Genomic DNA, 19,013 nt, shown 5'->3' on the forward strand with positions numbered 1-19,013 from the left:
GCACGTTTTTCGGGGCCTTATGTAGTTAAAAGCAAGGTGAGTGACACTGATTACATTATTTGTACTCCAGACCGTCGTAGGAAGACACGTTTATGCCATGTGAACATGTTGAAATCGTATTCGGAACGATCTAGCAACGCTGCTGTCACAATTAACGATCCTGAGGTGAAGGCATTGGAGAAGGTAGAACCTGTTTTGTCTGTGTTTAATGCGCAGTATAATGATGATGGATTGGAAGTGTTTTTATCACGCATGTATAACCATAACCAGCGCTTAATGCGTTGGGCCTTGATGGCCCAAAAATACAACTTGGAGATTAAGCACAAGAAGGGCAGTGACAATGTTGTTGCAGATGCGCTCTCACGCGGTTAATGTGTCGTAGTTGTACCTGTTGGACTTCTTGCGCGCTCTCCACTAAAAATTCACTAAACCTCACTAAACCTCACATTCTTTTTTTTTTAGGTGGGGGAGTGTTACGGTCGGCGGCTTAAGCAGGATCTTGTTTGCCTTTTGTTGTCCCTCCCTTGTGTTCTTGGCGTTACGCTATCTCTACGAGCGTGTAGGTGCGCTCTCTCTCTCGCTCTCTTTCTTTCTTTTAGGTGGACGCACCTGTTTGTTGTTGCGAGGCTGATTAACAGTGGTTAAAAAGACGCCAACGAGGAGGAGAAGGACAGACGGATTCTTGTGGGCCAGCCAGCAAAACTTTGTCCTTTTGGTTATTTTGTGTTCTTACTTTTTCTTTGTAGTTGTCGTCCAGTATGTTATGTGTTATTTGGTAGCTAAATTCGTCACTGTCGTTCTGTTGAGTGAGTGAATAAATAGACTTGAATAGTAACATCGTTTCCTCATTCTTTTTATGTTACATAATCTCTCTTTTCGAGCCCTTTTAATGAGAGGTTGTAACACTGCTCTACAATGTTATATTTAAATGTCTGGGTAAAAAAAAACATTTTTTTTTTTTTTACTGATCATAGTATATTTTATTTCAGGAAACATATAGAACATTTTGTAACATGGAACATCAGGCAAAATAATTAAAATAAATAATTGAATCTTCTTAATAAAATTTAATTTCAGTCACTTGTGTGAGCCTAAGCCTGCAGCTCAACAATAATAAACAAAATAAAATTTTCAAAAACAAATCCTTTTCCAAAAATATGACCATCAGTGACAGTTCCAAAAATAAACAAATACTCAAAGACAGGTGAGAGCCAGCGAGTTTTTTTTTTTAGTGCCGTGATTTTGAAAAGATGTTAAAGATGCACTGTGTAATATTTAAGATGATCTCTAGACACAGGTGCAATAACTATGTTTTCAGGGGTGCATAAAGACCTTAATGAACCATTATGTTTTTATTAACTTAGAATTATCAGCTTGTGGGAAAAAAAAACACTGACACAATGATGAACAAGTAACAGTAATATTTTTAATAATATAGTTTTATTGAATGATCAATAAATAATTCCTTAAATTACGTTTTAAAAGAAATCTCACTATTCGTTGCTGTCAAAAACGGCAAGATTTTAATCCTCTATCTGCATCCGTAGTTCTGTAAAGGGAGGGGTGAGAGGTGGACTGTTGCAATTCACAAATTCGCCGCTAGATGCTGCAAAAACCTACACACTGCGTGACCTTTAACGTGGCAGAAGGCTTAAAAGCAAAGACGTGATTTCACTTTAACTTAATTGTTGTACTAATGTTCAATCACAGAAATGTAAAGTTAGTACATAGTCTGCTATTCCCCACTCTGTGTTGTAGGGGTTCACCTCCATCGGCCATCCTGAACTTATATTACTGCTGAGTCTCACTGACTGTGGATCACGTGCACAATCACAGACATGCGCCTGCCAGCACTAATCGGTGGGGGAGGGGCTGCATTGTTTTCGCTGCAGGTACGCACACACACAACCTAGTAGAGTCCTGCGCTTTCACTTTGACGACACAGAAAATGCACATATTGTAGGAACGGTATAACTTTTTTTGTTTGCGGTTTTGAAACCGTGACTTTTTCAAACCGCGGTAAACCTTGAAACCGGTTATCATATTTTACTCTAATACAAATACAAATACTTTTCCCCCCTCAACAAATACGAATACAGATACAAATACCGACTGCTTTGCACACCCCTAATATATATATATATATATATATATATATTAGTACAAATATTTATAAAATGGGAAACTAGCCTAATCTTATTCGTAGTCTAGCATTTTGCATCTGCATAAAATAGTGAATTATTTTTGACATGCAATGATACAAAATAAAACCAAACAAGATTTGTAATGAAGAAAAGAATATTTAGACAAATATGAGTGCTGTAACCCCACAGCATATCTCTTGCGCAATCCGCAGCCTGCACGTTCAGAACACGCAAAATCTTACTTTCTGCATGAATGCGTCGCAGATGGCTACACAAATTATTTGAAATACATAATGTTTAAATAAGTTAATACTAAGAATGAAAATTATATTTCATTTCAAATAGTTTTGATGATTTTTTCCTTTAGTCCGCCTATTTCTGACCCGAACAGTAAGTCTATCTCCACAATGTTCTCATGGAGAATGTAATTTCTGAAATTTTAGAATGAATTAATTTCTAAAATGTTATGATAGAAAAAACCTCAAATAGGTCACAGTAGTATAGAAATACACAGGCTATCGGTCATCTACTTGTGTGCCAGTAAGCATATTAATTAATATGAAGCGTCCATAACGGTCACGTCCGTAACGCATTATTATGGCTGATAACAGCAAATAATTGAGATAGGCTGTTGATCATAATAAGCATGGCCATAAGTTGGCTTTGTACAGAAAGTTTCAAGTTAATTGCATTAGTAATTACTAAATGAAATAAACTTAATCTTTAAAACTTTACGGACGTGACACAGCGCTGAAAAGTCCTGACGCCATAAATCTAGCCCCTAAAAATCCAAAAATGTTCGCTGTTTAGATAAATGGAGTTTATTTACTTTACAGACAAGCCTCCATCTTTCTACAAAATGGTTACTGTGGACATAAATAAAAAAATAGGCAATCTTTTATCTCCCATTTGAAACCATGAAATACAGTCGAATGAAAATGTAATTTTGCAATAGGTGCACCGCTAATATGTGGTGGAAAACATAGTGATTTCCTTCAATTTTCTGTTAAAGCACGTTGATGCAGTAAAATACAGACCTAAATGCACAACTTAAACATTGTTTTGTTCTTTTTGTATAAATTTATTTTTTTCATAGTAAGGTTGACATTTGCGTGGAATTGCTCAATTGTAGACCATAGCTTTAATGTTATTTGAATTATCTCTCTCTTTATTTATGTATTTTATATATTTTGTTCTTCTTTCCCCTTTTCCAAATTTTTTTCCACCCTTTGAAAAACTACTTTACACAAGATATAGAGGTGTACAACTTAGACAATACAATCTTACATTTCACATAATTACATCTAAATTTATCCTGAATGTTTGTGTTTTGGCTTAATTTTTTCTTTTCTTTTTTATTGTAGACTTGTTTTATTTACAGCACTGTTTTCCTATTTTGTACTATCCTATATGTCTTATAAAATAACAAAAAAAAAAGATATTTTGGAACTAGAAGAATTCCGTGAAAAAGTATGATCTGTTCCTTTTGTATAGTCTCAGTGAGCTTTTATGAGGTTTTACACATGCGCAGTAAGGCCAATTTAACATTTTCTGACATTTCAGTGTGAATGAGCAAGTTTTGAAAAATGCTTGATAGAGAAAATTTTAAAACAAACACTTTTCAATTGTATGCAGATTGATTTAGATGTAGCCTTAGTGTCCTCTGGCTGTTTGATTTGCTTACCAAATACTTTAAATGAACAAATGTAGACAGCATGCAGTAGCCAATATGATTACTCACATTTCAAGGTTTGCTTTTGCACCAAATAAATAATTTTCTTACTTTTGCATAATTAGCCCAAAGTGCTAGAAATAAATGGTTTTAATATTAGAAGTGAATATTGGGTTTAATGTTACAGAAATATTATATATATATTGTTTAGGCTAATTCCATATTATTGTTAAAATCTTAATGTATGATGTCACTTGAAGGCAGTGTTAGTATTTGTCATGTGATCTCAACACTTCTGTCGAATGTCTCAATATTTCTACACCTGTGTGACATTATTCATATTCATTTCAGCTTTAAGAATGAAAACCAACCTGTTTGTTCCTCAGTATCTTCTTGTTTAACTCTGAATGCTTCTTCAATCTTCATGTCTTCACTCTCCTCTTTAATAAACGCCATCTTTATAATAGTGTCATGTAGATCTCAGTTGCTCCACAACTTTCTCTCTGTTTGAACACTTTGTCCTGTTTAAGATGCGAACAATTAACAGAAAGAAAATCAATGCAAACTAAATCTCTCTGGGTGCATCTCACACATCAGCTCCATAGTTTATGTAACGGGAAGAATGAGAGGAAGCAAGAATGCAGGATAACCAGTTTATTGAAGGTAAGCAAGATGAAACACGATGACAATAGTGGTGGTGAAGATCTCCCGGCTGAGTGGCACAGAGGCTAGATGGCAGGTGAGATGACGAGTGAGAAGTCCGTGGTGCAGGCGTGAATCCAGTGAACCCAAGACAACGACAATCCCACGACGAATTCCACACACGAAGACAAATCCAACACGTACATCCAACAACGGTGATCTAGGAGAACAATCTGACGGGGAAGAGGAGATCTGGGTGAGTATAAATAGCCGTGGGGAAATGCATGACACCTGGTGAAGGACTGATTGGCAGCTGCGCTGAATCAGAGAGACGCACAACGTAATGACGCACATACATACACACAGATGACGCGACATGAGGACACGGCAGATGTGAGAACCGTGACAGTACCCCCTCCCCTAGGAACGTCTCCTGACGTTCCCAGACTCCTGTACCTGTTGATTGAAATCATCAATAAGGGAGTGATCCAGAATGTCTCTGGCAGGTACCCAACTTCTCTCCTCCGGACCGTAACCTTCCCAGTCCACCAAGTACTGAAATCCGCGTCCCCTCCGCCTCGAGTCCAGAATACGATTGACCGAATAGGTTGGTTCCCCGTCTACGAGTCGCGGCGGTGGGGGAACCGGGACTGGCGGATTAATACGTGCAAAGAAAACGGGTTTAATTTTGGAAACATGAAACACGGGATGAATTCTCCTGTACACTGGAGGAAGTTTGAGGCGGACTGCCACCGGACTAATGATCTTGGTGACAGGAAACGGGCCAATAAATTTGGGAGCAAGTTTATTCGAAACGGAACGCAATGGAATATCCTTGGTAGAAAGCCACACTTTAGAACCGACGACGTATACGGGAGGCTTAGACCGGTGGCGATCGGCTTTAGCCTTGGTGCGCTCTCCCACTCGGACCAGAGTCTCACGGGCTCTGGTCCAAGTGCGATGACACCTCTGGACAAAGGCGTGGGCAGAGGGAACCGCGACTTCGGATTCCAGACTGGGAAAAATTGGTGGCTGGTACCCTATACTACATTCAAATGGAGATAGGCCCGTGGCAGATACTGGCAACGAATTGTGGGCGTACTCCACCATAGACAGCTGCTGGCTCCAGGAGGAAGGATTTCTAGCGACCATACATCGTAACGTTCTCTCCAAATCTTGGTTGGCTCTCTCAGTTTGTCCATTGCTTTGAGGATGGAACCCCGAAGAGAGACTAACAGTGGCCCCCAGAAGTTTACAAAACTCTCGCCAAAATTTGGACACAAATTGGGGTCCTCTGTCGGAGACCACGTCCGTCGGGAGGCCATGTAACCGAAAGACGTGGTCTACGACTGCCAACGCTGTCTCCTTGGCTGAAGGTAATTTGGGCAAGGGGATAAAATGAACCGCCTTCGAGAACCGGTCACCAAAATCGTTGTTTGACCAAATGTAAGGTGCGACTAACCCCTGGATGACACGCCACATTGGAAGAATGTCCCCACTGGATAACTTCAGACCGTAAGCACTCTGGTACAAATAAACGGTTCGGTGGGCAACCGGCCGGAGGCGTTACCCCATGTAAGGCTGTCTTAACCTTCGATTCGACCTCCCAGATGAGGGCAGAGACAATAAGTGTCTCAGGAAAAATACCCTCGGGAGTGGACGGGCGATCGGAGCGGTCAAAAATACGAGATAAGGAATCGGGTTTGGTGTTTTTAGAACCCGGGCGGTACGATAAGGTAAAATTGAAGCGTCCGAAAAAAAGTGCCCACCGAGCCTGCCTAGAGTTCAATCTTTTGGCAGTTCTGATGTATTCTAAATTTTTGTGATCAGTCCAAACAATGAAAGGTACCCCCGACCCTTCCAACCAGTGGCGCCATTCCTCCAATGCTAGCTTGACTGCCAACAGCTCTCTGTTACCAATATCATAATTAGATTCAGCTGGCGACATACGATGTGAGAAAAACGCGCAAGGATGCATCTTGTCGTCCGTGGGTGAACGCTGGGATAGCACCGCACCTACCCCCACCTCTGACGCATCGACCTCCACCACAAACTGACGTGATGGATCAGGGGTGACAAGGATGGGAGCCGAAACAAAGCGACTTTTAAGTTTGGCAAACGCAGCTTCTGCTGCGTCTGACCACCTGAACGTCGTTCTGGGGGAGGTCAAGGCGGTCAGAGGTGCGGCTAGTTGGCTGTAATTGCGAATAAAACGCCGGTAAAAATTGGCAAAACCCAGAAACCTCTGTAGGGCCTTACGGGAATCTGGGGTTGGCCAATCCACCACAGCTCTAACCTTCTCGGGATCCATGCGCATACCCTCGGCCGACACGATGTACCCTAGGAAAGGAACAGACTTTGCATGAAAATCGCATTTCTCCGCCTTGACAAAAAGCCCATTCTCTAACAGCCGCTGAAGCACTCGTCTGACGTGTTGAACGTGTTCCTGGAGAGAAGAAGAAAAAATCAATATGTCATCCAGGTAGACATAAATGAACTGATCTTCCATGTCTCTCAACACGTCATTGACGAGTGCCTGGAAGACCCCTGGGGAGTTGGACAAGCCGAAGGGCATGACCAAGTATTCAAAGTGCCCCCTGGGGGTGTTAAAGGCAGTCTTCCACTCATCTCCCCCCCTGATGCGGACCAAATGATAAGCATTTCTTAAATCCAATTTCGTGAAGACGGACGCTCCCTGCAACCTCTCAAAGGCTGAAGATATTAACGGCAAAGGATAAGTATTCTTTACCGTAATATTATTCAGCCCTCGGTAATCAATACAAGGTCGCAGAGATCCGTCCTTCTTCCCCACAAAAAAGAATCCCGCCCCCGCTGGAGAAGAGGAGGGTCGTATGAGCCCGGCTGCTAGAGAATCAGAAATGTATTTCTCCATAGCCTCTCTTTCAGGAACTGAAAGTGAATATAACTTGCCATTAGGCGGAGACGTACCTGGTAATAAGTCTATAGCACAGTCATAGGGACGGTGAGGAGGGAGAGAAGCAGCCCGAGACTTACTGAACACTTCCTTCAGGTCGAGGTACTCCGTGGGCACGTTACTCAGATCCGCCGCCTTCTCCTGAAACACAGAACTAGAAACAGATGAACAAGCAGACACAAGACAAGACTCATAACACTTAACGCTCCATTCAGCCACCGACTTCAGCTGCCAATCAATCCGGGGGTTGTGTTTAATGAGCCAGGGATGTCCAAGAACAACGGGAGCGTGAGGGGAGTCCAAAATGTAAAATGAAATACTCTCACGGTGGTTGCCAGACACCGTGAGAGTAACAGGATCAGTAATAGAGGTGATGGTGGGAAGGGAGTGGCCATTGAGAGCGTGGACGGCGATGGTTTCTGTGAGGGGATGAACAGGAACATGATTATGCAGTGCAAAAGAAAAATCCATGAAGTTACCCTCGGCTCCCGAGTCCAGAAGTGCAGTGCAGTGCAGGTCCTGTTGCTGCCATCTAAGCCTAACCGGGAGGAGCGTGGAGGTGTTGCTGGACGAGGACTTGGTAGCGGAGATCCCACCCGACAGTAGCCTCATACTTACTGCCGGGCTGGCCCTTTTACGGGGCAGCTAAAGGCGAAATGGCCAGCTGCTCCACAATAGAGGCAAAGGCCCTGGGACCTCCGCCTCTCCTTCTCCTCCCGAGAAAGCCGAGCTCGACCCACCTGCATGGGCTTGGGATCGTTGAATGGGCTGACCGCGTCGCTGCCGCTGGCTCGAGGTGGAAAGCCCTCCCCAGGGGGGAGCCGAGCGGATGTCCATCGTCGCTCGGCTCGGGAGAGTCGAGCATCTACCCGCAGAGCCAGGTCTATCAGGCCGTTGAGGTTGGCGGGTAGGTCCAGGGCGTAGATCTCCTTCTGAACGCGGTCAGCCAACCCATGCAGGAACATGTCCCACTGCGCTTCCTCGTTCCACTGACACTCCGCCGCCAGGGTTCGAAACTCGATGCTGTAATCAGAGACGGATCTCCCCCCCTGTCGGAGATCTGCCAGAGGCCGCGCGGTCGAAGACCCGTTTCATCTCGGCGGAGAGTGCTGTGAACGAGGCGCAACAAGGATCTTGGTTCTCCCACACCGCCGTTCCCCACAATGCCGCCCTCCCCGTCAACAGGGTGAGCGCGAACGCCACCTTGCTTTCCTCACTAGGAAATGTGCGGGGTTGTAACGTAAAGTGCATCGAACATCTAGTGAGGAAAGCTCGGCAGAAGTTCGGCTCACCTCCGTACAGTTCCGGTGGGGGAAGGCGGGGCTCCGGCTGATGTGACGCCCCAGATGGTCCGGATGGGGCGATCGGAGCAGGCGGGGCAGGCGGTGTGAGCGGCGCAGTGGGAAATTGCATCTGGCGCAGAGACTGGGTCAGCTCGGACACCTGTGCCACTAGGGTGTTGATGGCATTCCCTGAGATGGCGGTGTTCCTCTCTTGAATCTCCAGCCGGGAGATGCATTCGCGGAGTGCGTCCTCCGCGGTGCCCTGTGTGGTGCCTGCTGCTTCCATAGATGGTCAGATTGTTCTGTAACGGGAAGAATGAGAGGAAGCAAGAATGCAGGATAACCAGTTTATTGAAGGTAAGCAAGATGAAACACGATGACAATGGTGGTGGTGAAGATCTCCCGGCTGAGTGGCACAGAGGCTAGATGGCAGGTGAGATGACGAGTGAGAAGTCCGTGGTGCAGGCGTGAATCCAGTGAACCCAAGACAACGACAATCCCACGACGAATTCCACACACGAAGACAAATCCAACACGTACATCCAACAACGGTGATCTAGGAGAACAATCTGACGGGGAAGAGGAGATCTGGGTGAGTATAAATAGCCGTGGGGAAATGCATGACACCTGGTGAAGGACTGATTGGCAGCTGCGCTGAATCAGAGAGACGCACAACGTAATGACGCACATACATACACACAGATGACGCGACATGAGGACACGGCAGATGTGAGAACCGTGACAGTTTACTGGCAAGGGAAGCGGTCAGAGTGAGAGTTAACACTGAAATTTTACCAATAAATACTAACTGAACACAGGAAATAAAAGAACAGAAATTACAGGCAATTACAATTTACTTATAATTAAGATTAGGTATTTAGTGATAATATTGCGTTTAATTTATTACATTTAGAAACAGAAAATTGCTATTGTTTGTAGAAGTTCATTAGACATGAGTTTGTTGTTGTCGTTGTTGAGTTTGCAGTGTTTTGAGCAGCAGATGTCGTCAGTGAGCGCTGATTCGAGCGATTCAAAACATTCATCGATTCGAAAACGATTCATCATTTGTGAAGCAATTGATTCAGTTGAACTGGAGTTTTGAAAAGATCTGTGTTTATCATCTGATTCACTATAAACGGACCGAAATGACACACACCTCTTCTGTGACTCGTGTAACAAAATGATCAATTACCTTTACAACGTTGGTAAAAACTATAAAGTAGACTGACCGCGTTGTATCAATTTAATCACTTTAAATGATTAAAACAGGCCCGTAGCCAGGGGGGGTTCGGGTGGTTCGAACGAACCACCCCATACTGACAAAGGTCCATAATTTAAATACGTTTGTTTTTTTGTTTTTATAAACAAGTGTTCTTTTAAATAACAACGACATTTAAAGCCATGAAGAGTATTACATACCTTAATTAGTATAAAAGCCTTAATTATTAAAGATGTCATAAATTTGGGCAAGGAAAGACAAGAATCGCATTATGGATTAAATGCGCTAGTCATTTAAAGCCTGCCACTTGGACCGTTTATCCGCTCGGATCACAGTTCAAACAGCAGCGGAGCGCAAATTCACTAGAGTAGACGCGTTTACTAGAGTGCACTAAACAGCGCTGTGAGATCCACAGTGAAGCGCTTAAATTTAGTAAAGGACACAAATGACTTTGCGACTTAAACAGGCGAAACAGCGCTGACAAACAGGAGAAAAACACTGTGCGCGACGAGACAGTCAGAATCATTTTCCATGGATTTATTTTACACTAACTGCACCATGGTATTGTGGCAGAAATGCGGAATATTATATAATATTAATGTAAACATGTATTAACTGTAAAGAAGTAATGTAATCTAATTATAGTATCTATAGCATTTGTGCATTTATACTAAATGTATTTAGACCACTGTTCTTTATAAAAATACATATAAATTTTGTAGTTAATTTTTATACCATGGTGTTGAGGTGCTATAGGCCTATGTGTGTGTTTTTACTAGTCATCATGTATGCTACTAGCAAGGTTTTATTTTAATAACTCAAACAGTCAAATTTAAATTTCACTATACAAAAATGAGCTTGTTACAATTTTTACAGATGTTATTGTATTTGATGAACATTATCTGAGCTGTAAATCATGATAGAGGTTTAATATTTTACTAGACATTGCTTTATCCTGCTCATTCAATATTAATTCTATTTCTGTAGGTCTTTAAAAAAGGTAGTAAAAAACCTTCATTTTGATTTAAAAATCCTGCAAATACCATGTGGGCCTAAAATTCCTTTCTTGATATTTGTGTTTTGAAAAGGAGGACACTGCGTAGGGCCCAGAGGTTGAAAGGGGCCCAGAAAACTCAGTGCAGGGGTGTAGCATGGGTCAAGGAAGAACACAGTACTTTCTGACTAGAGGCAGTTCTGGACCCTTTTTAGATCGTCATCCACTTTTTTATTTTTGTTGTTTAATTTGCACAGTGAACATAGTTGTGAACTCTCAAAGTGCACCAAATTAATGAATTTAACTTTAAAACGTATAAAATTTTCTCCAGGGGACCATGCCCCCGGACCCCCCTAGAGGGCTACACATCCACCAAACTGTCTCACTACATCTTACATTACCATGATGTGAGCCCTCAACCACCACCATTACCCCTTGATATTTGGGCTCCGGACAAGTTTTTAATTTTAATTCTAAACATACATGATCTTGGTAAGCAGTTTGACCTCATTGTATATGTTTGGTGCATCAAAAATCATGATTATTAAGATACCAACAGACATGCTAATCCAGCACAAACGTGCATGAGAAGTCACCAAAATGAAGTAGGCTATTTGAACCTCATAATTAAATACAAAATGGGTGGGGAGTGGGGACTGAAAAAGGTCCACTTTTTGAAAAAAAGAACCCCCCCTTCTGCTAGGCTGGCTACGGGCCTATAAAACCACAAACCTTTCTTCAGCTCAAACAGACGCAGGAGCGTGGCGCAGGTCTGTGACGTCACAGCACCGGCTAAAAATAAAAGTCCTGTTCACATGGCGTTTCTCAATACCACCCATACGGAAGTCACATAGATTGAAATATATGTGCAATAAATACATTTCCATGTATTTAAATGCATTAAAACTTAATAGAAGAAAATAGTCCTTATACTTATATGTAAGTATATTTTTGAATATATGGCAAAAACATATTTAAATATTTGATTTTGGCCCCTTTTTAATATTTTTCACATATATGTAAATATATTTTGTTATAAATATTTAAAAATATTTATTTGCTTCATATGTAAATGTGCTCAAACATTAGTGTATGTAAATTTATTTTAGTTATAAATATTTAAATATATTTATTTCCTTAATATTTACATATATATTTCCTTTATATATAAATAATGTATGTAAATATATTAATGTGAAATATATGTTCATATATTAATTTCTTTATCTCTAAATATATTTTATTTAATATATTATACTAAATGTATATCAATTTCAAACATATAGACCACCAAACCAGTCATAAGGGGCAATTTTTTTAAATTGAAATGTATACATAATCTGAAAGCTGAATAAACAAGATTTCCATTGATATATGGTTCATTAGGACAAAATTTTGTCAAGATACAATTAAATATCTGGAATCTGAGGACTTAAAAAAATCAAGTTATTCAAATTAAGTTCTTAGCAATGCATATTACTAATAAAAAAATGAGCTTTTATATATTTGCGGTAGGAAATTTGCAAAATATTTTCATGGGACATCTTTACAGAATATCCCAGTGATTTTTAGCAAATAGGAGAATCAATAATTTTGACCCATACAATGTATTGTTGGCTATTGCTACAAATATACTGGTTTTGTTCTCCAGGGTCACACATATTCAAATGTATTCAAATAATACTCCTTTTTAGAATACCTTACATAAGGAAATTAACCTTAGCATGTTCTCAGAGAATATTAAAAACTAAAAAATTTCAATCTTGTGGACATTATATAAATTTGCTTGCAAATGAGAAATACATTCAGGAGGGAAATACCTTTCACACAAAATATGAATGGTTTTATTCATATTTACAGAAAATATTAATACAAAGTGAAAGTTTTTCTATAACAAAGTACACACACCCATACAAGAAATGCAAATTTTGAGACAGTTAATTTAATCATTTATTTTAACATAGGAAAAAAATTAACAGAGCTATATTTCTTTTTTCCTGTTCTGAAACCTCAGTTCTGCTAACTTAGAATTAATTGCCTGGCCCAACTGTCCAGAAGAGGCCTTTTCATGGTGTTTTTTGACAGCATCTGCAAAACAAAACAAGAAAAAAGATGAAAAAACATTTGGATTAGTAGACAGCATACTCAACAACCACTTTCAAGGCCCAGAAAGACAGTAAAGACATAATTAAAGTAGTCCATGTGACTCCAGTGATTTAACCTCAATTTTATGAAGTCATGTTACTTCTTTATTTGCACAAATTTTTTTTTTACCACTTTATTTGCAAAATATTAATTTCTACTAAAGCACAAAGATGCATGCATGTTCTGTTGAAGTCAGCCACTTTTGCTAATTGGACATTGCACTCCTATCTTCACAGAAATGTGCGATTGGTTGTAATTGCTCATCACTGCAAACTATGTGCAAAAGAAAAGACACAAAACAAACAAATAAACTGTAAATGTAATGCCGAGATCTTTATATTAAGCAAATCGTTTTAATAACATCATATTACGGACAGACTAGTTCGTTTGATCCCCTATCGTCATGTTCTATTTATTTACATCTTCTTATTTTTTTCTAACACAAATAAAATAAACGATCCATACTGCATTTATTAATATCGGAATCATTATTGAGAAAAATAATTGAAAGAAAAGATGCAGTGTTACTAAGCGATTTGGACACATTTTCCCAGCACAGGTGACAACTGTGTTCCAAAGATGAACTAAACCCACATAGCAAAATTGGTTTGGCCCAGTGATGGGCCACACAATCCACTTTCACTTGGCCCAAATACAGCAGTGAATTACGGTACATGACTGGACCAGGTCTGGATTCCAGACAAGGGCCACACATGGGCCATAACTGGCCCAAGTCTCAGCCAAGTAAATTAACTATAACTGGCCCTGAATTGGGCCAGATCAAAATGTAACATTTGAACCAAAACACAGCCTTAAGTAAACCATATCAACACCAGTGTTTAACCAGAATGCCCAAAACTGAGCCACACCTAAGCCTGATCTACAGGTGAACTAAACCTGGCAGCCAAAATATAGGCCATAAAAAGGCCATGAGAGATCAATATCTCTGCCACCTGTATGACCATAGCTGGCTCTATTCTGGTCCTATATGCTGGACCAGATGGGTTCCACATGTCAGCCATAACCTCCTAGATAAATAATCACAACAAAGACAGTATTCTTAACAAATGTTTAATCATGTTAACATCAAAGCATTGACACCTGACATTTTAAAGTTGTTCAAATGAAGTAAGTAGAAGTTCTGTGCCATGTTTTAGTTCATGAAGTTATATTTTAAATGTAACACTTGATCATCCATGTTTCTGATCATGAAGTTTCATGCTTTGTCTAAAGCTTGACTGTCCATGTTTCTGATTAGGAACAAAATTTACTTGACATACACTTGAACATCCATGTTTCTACTCATCGAGTTTCACTTCACATAACACTTGAGCGTCCAGGTTTATGGTCAGGAAGTAGCACTCTTCAAATGACTCTGAAACATTCATGATTCTGTTAATGAACAAGTTGCACTCTGAACAGAGCCTTGGAACATCCATTCCTAAAGTCTGTTAACTAGTCGTACTCTCCTCACACACTCTATTCTTCATCCTCTTTTCGGCCACCATCTCTGTCTGGGGCGAGATATAGCCATCTTTTAATGATGGCATGAATTAATTTTTCTTTGGCCTCAGATGTCAGACAGTTGCACCTCACAGCCGCTGAAAAACACAAGCACACATGGTGTATAATTAGCTTTTGCATCAGGTAACAGGTAACATGGCTATTGGATAAAATACAATATTACCACAAAAACTGAACCAATGACCTTTAGACAAACATTCTGTATTGTCTTTTACCATCTACCCATCTTCCAGTTAATTATCGTTTTTTACTTCCCCCAGCCCTTCATCGTTTAGATTGTCTGAAATAGCCCAAATTCTGACTGTCTACTATGGGTAAAAGATAATTTTACACATCTCAGGAACACACTACCACTTAGCTTAAAATGACTGTGTGAAATATGTATAGATTAATTCTACTTGGGATTTTGTTTATTTTTACTTCTTTTAACTTCAGTGTATGTTTTTGTTATGCAACCTTGAGCTTGTGTTGAGGTACTATATATATAAAACGTTCTCTCTCTCCTTCATTTTCTAAATCTCTTATAGAGTGCATTCATGCTTTAAGCATTTAAATAAAGAGAGATATAAAAAATTGTGATGACAATCTCCACAACAAAAAACATTTTTGAAAACTGGACAAAAAGACAAAAGGTACAAGACTGTGTACTTAAAGGCTTTAGAAATAACTGCAGTCCCATGAAGCACTATATAATCAAATTAAAAACAGCAGTGATAGTGTACTTTTTCCACAAAGAATTGAGGAAAAAAGTGGAATATACATAAAAGTGGAAAAGACGCAACACTTTTTTTGTACATTACTTGTCACATCCTGATGTCACATGTCTTTACAGAATTTTTATGTGTGTGTGTGTGTGTGTGTGTGTGTGTGTGTGTGTGTGTGTGTGTGTGTGTGTGTGTGTGTGTGTGTGTGTGTGTGTGTGTGTGTGTGTGTGTGTGTGTGAGCATGCACAGATTGCAAAAATCACTGGCAATGTGAATTAATCAAAATCAGATGATCCTGAGGCTAATCCCATGACACACTATCAGTGCATTCTGAAAAGGGCTAGACAATATACTCACAACTTTGGTAACTGGATGTTTGCTGGATGTCCCAGGTGTAGTGTGGCTCATGGAGCCTTGAAGGTTCAGAGTGCCCTGGATATCCCTACGTTTGTGGGGTGGTCTTCTGACCTCGACGTTGGCATGCCTTAAAAGGGCCTCAGTGCTTGATTTACAGCTCTCAGAGAGAACATGATGCCAGGCATACCTCCTGCAACATACAAAATATCTTAGTCCTTTAACAGCTGTAATAAAATGCACTGTAATTAAAAAAAGCTGACACTTCTTACTTGTTTTTGACTTGGTTCCTTAAATGCCTTCCATCTCATCATTAGGGATGTCAGGAACACTGTGGAAGAGCTTAGGGTCTAATTTGGCTTTCCAGGGTCTAATTTGTTGTGCTGTCTAGGAATATTTGGAGCATCAGGTATGGAATACATTCTGCTTAAAAGTACAAAATCTCTTGGTCATTTATCTGCTGTGATAAAATACATTATTATTTTAAAAAGCAGAAGCTTTTTACGCTTCTCTTAAATTTTGGTTAATGTAGGCGTTCTTCTGTCTCATTATTATCAGCATCATCATCATCTTCTCCGGGGAAAAGAATGTTCTTAGGTCTAACACATTTACCAATTCCAAGATATACTTTTATTTGTAAATGTGGTGCGAAACATTAATATAAACAAACAATCTAACCAAACCCCTACTTTCTTTTTCTTTGAAATTGGTGAGTTCCTTCCATCGGTCTGATCAATGTCTGTGTGATCAACAGCTAGAGGTAGTTTACGTCTAGCTTTCTTGTAGTCATCTGGAAAAGTAGCATAACAAAAAGAAGAAATTTAAAAAGTAAAACAGTGATTTTAAATATTACTATTAATTCTGGCCCTATGGGGCTATGAAGCAGACAAAATATCTATAACTATTCTTTTTAGAACATTTCATATATGCTGGATAAAATGTTAGTCATGTTGTAATTTAAAATGTGCACATTATTGATTATGTTTAAACATACAACAAATCAAATTACTTTTTGTTTGCATATTTTAAACATAAAACTTGAAATTATTTGGGTGTCATTCCAGGCACTTTTGAACATCAATGACAACTGGTTATTGTAATCATTTTGGTCACTATAAAGGTGATACCAATTTTTGCACAACAATTAATCTCTTGTAACATTTGGAGTGTATTGACAATGATTATTGATGCCCATTTATATATAGTTTAGTTTAATTTAAATAAATTACATTCAAGGTGAAGTAGAATAAAGAAACATGTATACCCCTTTCCAAGCATTTACTCAATTTCAACATGACATACACCACTAATGAAATTCCAAAACATTGGTACAACAAAAATGCATAATTTTATCTGTAATTTAATATATAACGTTACATTGGCTCCAACAACAAATACCATTACAATTAATTATAACCCTAATCATCTGTCAAAGACGATTAAATTTAAGTGACATAAGAAAAATACTGACTTTTTCAGGAGTAAAATTAGCGACATAGTTTATTGTATTTACAACACGTAGATTAAAACTGCGTTCACGTGCTGCTAAAACAAGGGCACTCGCGTGTAACGTCAATTAATTAATAAATCCGAAGCAAAATGTAAGAAGAATATAGTAAACTTGCAACGATACATATGCGTATGTTCGCACTTACCGCTTTGGTTTCAGAAGTCTGTGCAAGACTGCAGCGTCCGCCTGCTTTTTTGAAAAGACATATGGTTCCGGGAGTATTTGTATTCACTTTTCCTTATTGAAGATTTGTTAATTAAAGCGTTATAAGTCATAAATCATAACAACCAGCTACAACGTGAATCACAACATTTAAAACATTCGATCTGAAATAAAAATTGTCAAAAAGACAAAAATACGAGACTGTGTGTTACAGCCAAGTGGGTAAATAAAACTACAATCCCATTAAGCACTGCAAATGACAATTAACGCCTTTTGAAAAAAAAATTGCTCTGATGGGCTCTGATAGGCTAATTTCGCATTTCCGGGATTTTTGAAATCCTGAATGGTGCGCGCTGGGTAAAAGTTTTTCCAGTAAACAAACAAACGTAAAAACAATACATTTAATTTTAAATGTATAAAAACCATAAAGCCATTAGTATTGCTGCTGTTGCACATTTCATAGTTACTTTGACTGTGATTAAATAATGTTGTGTGGTGTTGAAAATAAATAGTTTCATAATTTCATTTTAATCCACCAGGGTTAGCTATAATTTTGAATGCAGGATTTAATCACATTATAGAAATGTTAATAAATTATGAAAAGTAAAGTCTACTGGTGTACATTCATGGCATAAAAAAAACCCTTATGAACTGAAATCAAACAATTACAGTTGATTTTCATAATTTAAATAATTAAATCTTCATTGTTGCCTGGATTAACTTCAAGGCATTAGACCCAGAATGCAAACATGAAGATGGAAACTTCTTTGTGTATTAAAACATTGGGATTTTATATAAAAAATATTTGAAATGTGGGTGAAATATGGCCAATCTTATGTGGGCCACATATCTATATTTGACATCTGGGCCAAATACTACATTTGACATCTGGCCCAGGTCTTGTGTGCCGCCTTAAAACCGGTACCATCTCTGCCAAACTCGGGCCATGTTTGGCCCACATGCTGTATGCCAGTGCCGGATAAATGCCAGCTGTGCCAGATACATGCCAAATCTGGGCCAAAATTGTTTGCTGACTGGGAAGTCTTTGAGTTTGGAACATAAGGGTAAGTAACTGGTAACATAATTTTCATTTTTTGGGTTAACCCATTTAACCTACTTTAAACATACAGAAAATCTCAGAAAAAATTGCATTTACAGAAGAAATATGCAATTACTGAAAAATCTAATTTATTTAGTATCACAATTATAGACAGAGCCCCTACATGGGAATGGTAGTGTTAAAAATATGAGATGGGAGGAACAATTTTGGAATTGGGGTATGTTTTGCATCTCCCAGATAAACTTTCTCTTATTTAAAAAAAACAAAACAACAACAACAAAAAACTGTAGAATCAGTTTTAACCCTTATGTGTTGTTGGGGATGTTTTCGTCCACTGAGGAGTGCTGTTGAGTCCTAATTTGGCCAGAACTTTTTTCTCTGTTAAAGGAGAAGTCCGGTGTGATATTGACCTAAAGTGTATTGAATCATGATACCGAGTCTGAACGTACCTTGCATATCTCATCTCGTCTTGTCCACTGCAGTCCGAAATCTGGGCAGTACCTGCAAGAAAAATTCTGGTTGCTACCATCTTGAATTTAGGCACGATAAATCGAGTGACGAGCAGGAAGGAACTTATCAGGTTATCAACTTATCAAGTTGTAGTTTCCTTCGTGCTTGACACTCAACTTATCGTGGCTAAATTCAAGATGACGGCGACCGGGTAA

The 19,013-nt window shown here is 39.3% G+C and overlaps 1 long non-coding RNA gene and 1 pseudogene across 1 annotated transcript; one reads left to right on the top strand and one right to left on the bottom strand.

The window, feature by feature from the left end:
- The window catches only part of LOC141325631 (uncharacterized), a 124,900-nt pseudogene that overhangs the window by 49,993 nt on the left and 55,894 nt on the right, over positions 1-19,013 (top strand).
- LOC141325638 (uncharacterized) lies at positions 14,087-17,412 on the bottom strand. Its single transcript, XR_012353793.1, has 4 exons — positions 17,272-17,412; positions 15,889-16,406; positions 15,620-15,809; positions 14,087-14,635 (listed from the first exon to the last, which is right to left on the bottom strand). It is a non-coding gene; the product is annotated as an uncharacterized lncRNA (long non-coding RNA).

Source organism: Garra rufa, chromosome 2 (genome assembly GCF_049309525.1).
Source record: "Garra rufa chromosome 2, GarRuf1.0, whole genome shotgun sequence".
Taxonomy (NCBI): Eukaryota; Metazoa; Chordata; class Actinopteri; order Cypriniformes; family Cyprinidae; genus Garra; species Garra rufa.